Source organism: Pinus tabuliformis, chromosome 7 (assembly GCF_031772625.1).
Source record: "Pinus tabuliformis cultivar Carrire ecotype Pingquan chromosome 7, CPIR1, whole genome shotgun sequence".
Taxonomy (NCBI): Eukaryota; Viridiplantae; Streptophyta; class Pinopsida; order Pinales; family Pinaceae; genus Pinus; species Pinus tabuliformis.
Genome location: NC_142293.1, coordinates 1,394,501,688 through 1,394,510,380, shown reverse-complemented (window position 1 = coordinate 1,394,510,380; position 8,693 = coordinate 1,394,501,688). Strand labels below are relative to the sequence as shown.

At 33.4% G+C, this 8,693-nt stretch overlaps 1 pseudogene; it reads right to left on the bottom strand.

Annotated features, from left to right (window-relative positions):
- Positions 1 to 810: 810 nt before the first annotated feature.
- Positions 811 to 7,473, bottom strand: LOC149252873 (26S proteasome non-ATPase regulatory subunit 1 homolog A-like; annotated as a pseudogene).
- Positions 7,474 to 8,693: the final 1,220 nt, after the last annotated feature.

The following is an 8,693-nucleotide window of genomic DNA, read 5'->3' as shown; positions in this document are numbered from 1 at the left end:
CTCTTGAAATTGTTCAATTTAAGGGGTTGTCTTGAGACTTTCAGTACAACTTCACACTTCTCTCAAACAAACACAAAATTCATACCTATCATATTGATTGCATCTCTTGAAAGTTGGTATCAGATACGTTGTATGTGTTGCTTGTGAGTTGTCCAAGTAATCGACCTCTAAATCATGATTCCAGAACTTCATTTAAAAAAAAATACATCCATTGACACAACACTGCACTTGTTCTACAACAATTCAAATAGGGTGGGGTCAATTTTGAAGCCCTATATAAGTCACCAGTTGATGATGAGTCACGATACTCTTTTGATAGAATCATGGATCATAATTATCACTATTATTGGATAGTAACAACTATAACTTTCCACTTAATGTAGGGTATATTATGGATAAATGTGTAAAAAGGTTCTTCATAATATGAATATCCCTATTCTACATAAGATGAATCACATTTTCAACATTTATCGCTCAATAATAATCTCCAAATTTGGACCCACCCCAAGAAGGACATTACTATTTACAAAAAATACAAGAAAAATAGTGAACAGAGAAACAAATAAACACATGTCACCATTCTCCACATACTAAATTCCACCAATATGTTCATCGATACTTTTATAATTCATTTTTAATAGAAGCTTATCGTGACAAAACGCACCTCAATAATAACACTAATTACCTACATTGGTTCACTATCCTTATCACTAGAGTTTGGGCCTTTCTAGAGCACACAACACCACTAGCAGATACAAATGTATTTCCATCATCACCAGATATTGTTTCAACTATACTTGTATTATCTATTTAATTTTTTCCTCTCGTTTTAGCCCTTGCTGATGTTGAAAAATAGTGGTTGGAAACTTTGTAGTTGATGTGGTTGTTGGAGGTGCCATTGGATGAGGATATTCAAACAATGAAGGTTTTGCATCAAATATAAATTCAAACTTTGGTGTCTTCAAGTCATAGTTAAACCCAATAAAAGTAGTTGGTGCAAAAGACCAGCTCAAAAAGTAGATGAGCCGATACAAATACCAAAACTGTGTGAAGATTTCCATTCCAATAACTGCGGCCATTCTAACATACTTATACCTAGAAAGTACTTTAATAGTGACATTCCTACCACCTACATCTAAAATACCAAAAGCCAAAATTTCATCCATCTTACTCATGGTATCCTCATTCTTATCGAGAATCATTTTCTCTAGTTGACACCTGAAACAATATCAAGAAATCATTTCAGCTTGGTGAAAATTGAAATAAATGTATATACCAACATTTTGAAAACAATTTGGTAAGCAATGGAAATATTTTCTTTTAAAATTTGAACTTCCATGAAGTACTCCTAAGCCATTGTAAAGTCCAGGGGAAAACATACCTAAAGTTACCTACACATGATTCACATGATTCATTTGTCTGAACAAGAACCATAATTGTTGCTATTAAAGCTCCTTGAACAAAATCAACTACATCCAATGCTAGAGGCTCTAGCAGTGAAACGGCTTCACTCAATCCTATACCAACACAAGAAACACCCACTGCTATAGTTGCTCCATACCTAACATGTGGATTGTAAGACTCAAAAGTAAAGATACAAATTGTGGTGTCTATGAAAATACAAGGAAAATTCTCAAATCAACACACAAAAATAGAAACAATAGAAGTGTTGCTAACATATTTATGCAAAGCATTCCACTTATGATTATGACCAGAAAAAGATAATTTTATTGAGATGCCAAGACAAAATTAACCTTCTTAGGTTCTGAGTATAAAACAAACCCAAGGGCAAACACTATAGTTTTTCTCACATCATCACTGACATCTGAGACAACAAAGTGGAGAAGGTGTCACATAGCCTTGTTATTGGTTGTTCCATAGTATGTCAGGATGAGTGCATACATTCCACCATATCGCAAAATTGGATGTTGATCCCATGTTATTTGTTCAATAAGTGTATCTACCTCCTCTTCTCTTCCATAAACCATAAGGGGTATTCCAAGTTCCAAACCCATGCATGTCATTCCCAAATTAGAACCATATCTTCCAGGTAGACTAAGGCAAAATAAGAAAATTTAACAGTTACAAGTAAAAAACCTATTTCAAAGTAGAGTTCTTTGTTACATAAAAACAAATAATACCCAGTAATCTTCTCATGTTTTGTCATGTGCATATGAAAGCATTTTAGTAAATTTTTCACTTGCAGTCCCAACCATAAGGAGACCCATGATAATACCTATAGCATCCCTAGCAACTGCACTATCTAAATAGAGAATATTCTTGATATCCTCATAAATTTCTTCATTGACAGTTCCTAAAGCTGCCAAACTCAAACCCAAGCATGCACCATGTTGAATTATGTGCAAAAGTTACAACACACATCTACAATTGATCCCTTAAGAGAAGAAAGTGTTGGAAAAATACGGTGAATCAACTTTTTTATTATAAAATAGTGCATATTTGCAAAGGAACGAGATACTTCAAGATTTTCATTGTGTAAGATTTCACGAAGAAACTGTTTGATCCCTTCTCCATGATTTTCATGTATAAGTCCCAAGGCATATAGGGCTCCACCCTCAAAAAAGGGACTTCCAACTCCACTAGCACCATTCCAAGGAAGATAAGGAGCCATCAGAGAACATCCTTGTTGAATATGACCCCTAGTAATGACTCCCAAGCCAACCATAGCACTAAAATTTTCCTAGTTTGTGGCTCTGCTCAGGCATTCCTGGTAGCACAGTAGATCAAAACCATAAAATACCATAATATAAAAACAAAATTTTGTAAGAAACAGTTAAATGTGAACACAAAATTATTGTAAATATAAAAGAATAGTTGAATCACCAAGTTTTCCCTGAGGAAAGTGTCTGCAGATGTTCCAACATGCATCAATGCATTCGCAAATGGCTGCACTGTGGCATACACTATTATGCATTTCAATATAATGTGTTATGGTTTATAGTATGAGGAGATCTGACCTACACAGAATAAATATTGATTTCGGTTAGAAAAATATCTTGCATTTAGAAGTAGTAACATTGACATATCTAAACTTTCAATTTCAATTTTAAATTTAAAAAAATAAATAAATAAAAATCCAAGCAATAGTAAACATAGAAACCTATCCATCATTATCCCATCCCTTGGAAAATAAAATTACAAAACTAATTGGAATATTGCCAATACTGAAGGTATTTAAACAACATTAAATTATATTATATGATTTACAAAAGAAAATTAATTCACCAAGGCCAAGAAGGATAAGATATTTTGAGGGGGTATTTAAGTAAATGGGCCTATTATTAAATAGTTGGTCACTTCAATATAGAAGATGAATCTCCCAACATGACTCAAGTACTTAAAGATCATCATCTCTCTTGTGTTGGCCTATAAGCGCTTGTAAGGGCCAAGGCCCACATTGAATTTTTGGCCTCTCTTATCTCTCATATAAATATAGGAAGGAGAGTTTTTCCATTAAAATATGTTCATTCATAGTAGTGCACATTGTACACAAGGAGCATCTTGTAGGTCTAGGGTTAAGTTTATCCCTTGGAGATTGGAGATTAGGGTTTTGCGGTCAGACCCTAGAATTATGAAGAATAGAATGAAGAGAGGACCTCTTGATTCAGATGATGTGTTAGAGTGATGCTTGCATATTGGATTTTCTTGGTTGCTATGGTTTTATCGATTCACCCTAGCTAGCGTTTGGAGCACAGGGAAGGGGTTTGTAACAGACAAGAGAGAAAGCCATGATGTGTACATGTACTTCATCTTGAGCATATTAATTAAGTTTGCAGTTGTCCAAAAACTTGTGCGATTTCCAAATTTGATTCAGTTACATATGTTCTTTATGCATTGTTATTTACATCCATATATGTCTTGTTGATTTGACATAAGTAAAAGCATAACTGTGAAGTTATTTGACATCTGAGTGAAGAGTATAATATTCTTATTTTACTTTTGCCATGTTGCCATTATTACTATTGTGAAAGGGTATTTTCAAATTTGGCTATTGGCAGATGAGTTGTCTTAAAATGGATAGAAACTTAACCATTTGATTTGGTGTCTTTTTTCCTTGAATTTCAAAGAATTTTGGGTAGTTCTAAATTGAAACATTGTACTCTTTCCATTGTTCTTTCATACAAGGTTGATATCCGAGAAACATTCTAGGATGAAGATAAAATTTCTAATTTACATTGAATTTCAAATTCCAAGAGATTTCCAATTTCCAAAGGTGATGTCCAAGTAATCTGGATGTAAAATATGTAGACGTCCTCTCTAATGTCCCAATTCAGTTCTTGTCTATTTGGCAAGGGATGGCTTGGCACATCTAGAGAGTACCTAAAGTGAGAAGGTGCTCTAGAGATAAGGTCATCCACTAGAGAAGTCAAGAGACCTCCTAAAAACAATATTGCGGATTTATATTTGATTGTGGATGACATTAAAAGGCACCACTCTATCCAAAATCACAGAATCAATAGGATAATAAAAGGGTTTCAATTCACCTTGTAAACAATTTCAAGTATTGATATCAAACATGTGATGAGAAACACAAAGATGGGACTATTTAAATTCTACAGTAGGTAAAATAATGCCCTTAGATCCACACAGAAGTGGTATATATGGTTTGGTTAAATATGAAGACAAGAATATATAAATGTTTGATGGAGCATTTGGAAGGAATTCCATCCCTTCTGGATCTCGAGTAACTTATGACAGAGAAGAGTCCAAGTGCAAAGTTGCATGAAATGTAAGTATTCAGTCAAGTAATATGGAATAACCTCTGGCAACCATGACAGGGCTTTAATTGTCAATTGATTACACAAGCAAGCAATAATTTTCTTATAGTACTCAAATTGATTGTAGAATCCATTCAAGTACACCATTTTGTCCAAAATCACAACATTAACAGGATAATACAGATGTGAAAATTCACCATCGAGAAATTTTAAACACTAAGTTAAACATCTGATACGAAGCATGACAAAAAGGTTCATGTGATGGAAAATGAGGCCACTATCCTAGTGGCAGAACAAGATATCCATTTTCTTGACAATGATTTCAACATCTCAGTCCCAAATATTCCTTAGCACCACGGCCAAGAAAAATGCTTTTCAAACTTTGAGATTGGAAAAGTGATGAGAAATAGTGAAAGTGTATCAAAGAGGCTGATGGGAAGGAAAATAAGGCCATCGCTAGCACCAATGGGGGAACTAGAGATCCATTTGTACCATAGTGACATCAATGTCTTAGCTCCAAGAATTCCTTAGTACCACAACCAAGCCAAATTCTTTACAGTACATATCTTGTTACCAGCTGTATATGTATGCAATCCCAACATTTCCAACAGCTGCAACTTCTGAATTCTCAGTTGTTAGGTTGATTAGATTTCATTATTTTTAGAAGCTTAAAGGACAAGGGAAGCATGGATATCTAGATATAGAGTTCTACTCTTGTTTCTCGGTTGTACATTTTAATAGTGGTATTTTTCATGTCCAAGTAAAGGATGCTTCATGTTTCCCTCAACTTATATATGTAATCTCCATTTCTAGTATTAATATAAATCTTTTTTATTTTTAAGAGAAAAACAATAGAAGATCTGCAACCATTTGAATTTGATGCTTAAGCTCCCCACTATGTGCCCAACTATCTTTATAGTGATGCCTTTGGACAAAATCCCAAGATAATATACTCACAACATTCATTGATAGAACTTAGAGCCATATTGTCCTCTCGTTATTTTAACATGGTTGCATACTAATTTCATTAAAAAATCTAACTACAAGTTAAAGCACACAAAGGTCATAAATTTAGATTAGGGAATACTAAATCAAATGGAAAAAAAGTAAATTGACATTCAAAAACATTGCACAAGATGAGACTTCAGACTTGTTGTGACTGTACAAAAACTGCAATATCATAAGTATAGCCATTTCGGCAGACAAAATTCCTTTAATATTTTCTATTCTTTCTGCATAAATGACTTCTATTATATCCAATTCATTATTAGCTCCATTGGGAATAGTAGCACCATCTGTCATTTGGATACCATTAGAGGTATCCATTGCAACAAGTGTTTAAGCCAAAACATTGTTTCCATTATTAGAAACATCACCCGGAATTGCTAAATATTGTCCAACATTTTCACTTCTATTGCCTTTCTACTTTAGCTTAGGAAGTTGGTTTCTAACATTTATTAGGAAAGCATGATCCTCATTTTCAAGAAAATCAAATTCTATCTAAAAGGTCAACAAGGCATCATCCTACAAAAAAGTGAGCAAAAATATTGGTTTCAATTCTAAACAGTGAACATGCAACCCAACATCATTTTAAGTTCATCCATTATCAAAATTTACTTAAACAGGGAAACATGTAACCACTATTAATATTTCCTAAAAAATTACCTTGTCCCCTCTTAGGAGTTTCTCCAATATACTTGCAACAATGCCAAGCTCCTTCAGAAACATGAGGCACTGACAAATGCTTAAATAATCAAGTGAGGGTAGTTTTTGATATATTTTAACAAGTGCAAGAATCTACAAAACCAACATAGATTTTATACGTAAAATAAGATGTTGCATGTCCTATACTGTGGTTATCTGACTCCAAGTAGTTAGGGGCAATTATAACATTAAATTGACTTTACATATATGAGTCCCAAAATGAAATAACTTTAGATGATTAACATCAAAAGAAAAGCATGACATTTACTGCAAAGAAAGTAAATTTGCAGTGGCTAACAAAGAAATTATAAAGGAAAATCCAAGCATGTTGATTCTTTCTAAACATGGCTTGTAATTTACCAATATAAAACCATATATTTAAAATGGTGCCATAGATTTTTGAATGTACCACCTTTCCATGTTTTTATAAATAAATTTCATCTGCTAATTACCATAGGAAAACAATGCAAACGTCATGGCAACTTCCCAATGCAAAAAATGCCAATAATTGACTAAGCGTATAAATAGAGTTTATTTTCTAATTACCATAGGAAATCCATGCAAATAAGATAAGTTCGAACAACAAAAATTGCCAATGATTCATTTCTTGAAAAATAGATACATGAACTGTTTAAAGACACTTGTAATTCTCTCTAGGTACTTTTCTTAATGTTTGAGAAACAATAATATAGGAAGAAAGAAGTATAGTGCAATAAGACTTCCTCTTCCAATCTTAACCAATATCTGGAGTATTCAACAATGCTTCTAAAATTGTGTCCTAAATTCCTAACTACTAGTAAAGTCCCATGCAAATGATTGTAGATTAGTCAAAAACACTAGAAGGTTTAACAGTCAACTAAGAAAACATATTATTTCTTCATAGATGCACAAAACTGTTAAATATATTTACCTCATGTCGACACTCTCTTCTACCAATAAATCCATGAGAAACATTAATATAGTATGAAACCATTCTAGCAACAATATTACAATAGTAGGACCCAAATATAAGGGAATAATATGTTTCCATTGTCACAAGAGAAACCCAATAGATACTTTCTCGCACCATACATATTGTGTTCTAGTATAAATTATATTCAAAAGAAATTTGTTAGTAGCAGTAATTTTATTTGAGCTAGAAAAGATTAGGGATTACAACGATTCCTATACAACCTGAGGCAAGAGAGCTAATTTGAGCTGACAAAATCCTATCTCTCTGCTTCCCCAAGCTAAATCAAGGAAAAGGAATAATTTTTTTACTTGAACTTTGTTCATTGTCATGACCAGTACCACATGAGTACTGTCTAAGAAATTGATTACATAGAACCATACATTGACAAAAAAATACCTAATACACAGAGCCTAGTAAAGAATAGTCAAACTTGGCAAGAAAACATTGGGAAACCAATGTTTTAATCCACTCAAGTTCTCTTTTGTGTGGTTCTTTTCTTGTTTTTCTTCCTCTCATGATAGGTGGGGAAGTAGTGGTCTATTTACACTCTTGCATAGGGAGAATACCTCTCAACACCCTAGACTAGAGGATCCTCCTTTGGTGGCTTGGAATCATAATTCAAAGTCTGTTCAACTCAAATCTTCTCTTTCCTCTCTAGATCTTTTCATTTCCTTTTAGACCACCAAAGACTCAACTTCTGCTTCTTCTCCTTGTTATTGCTCACCTAATACCTTGAAATTGTTGTAGATTGAGTGCATAACCAATGTTAGGTCCCTATAATACTAGTGTAACCCCTTATTGTTATTAGTACAATCCCCTTATTATATTGTTGTTCCCATGTAGTCCCCATATTGTTATTATTGTGCCCCATAGAAGCCCACTATTGTTATTATTGTGCCATTACATTATTATTGTTATGTCAGCTCTGAATATATTATGACCCCTTAGACTCCTATATATAGAAAGGAGGTCTTGTCATTTGTATCATCTAAGAATTGTTTATTTGTGTAATGTAAAGGAGGTTTCCCCCTCAAAGAGGCTTATTTCTAAGGCATTTATCTATCTTTTCTATCTTTTTGTGAGTTGGTTTCATAACATTTGGTATTATAGCTGTCGATTCTAGGGTTTCGCTACTCCAAACAAGCCATCGTGGCATTTTCGCTATAACTTTTTCACTACAAAGTTTCAAAAGAAAAAAAAAAAAAAAAAAAAAAAAAAAACTAATTTCAGAATAAATCATTCTGAACCATGTATCCGAATTTCAAATCTTATCTCGCTATTTTTTCGGAGATATAATC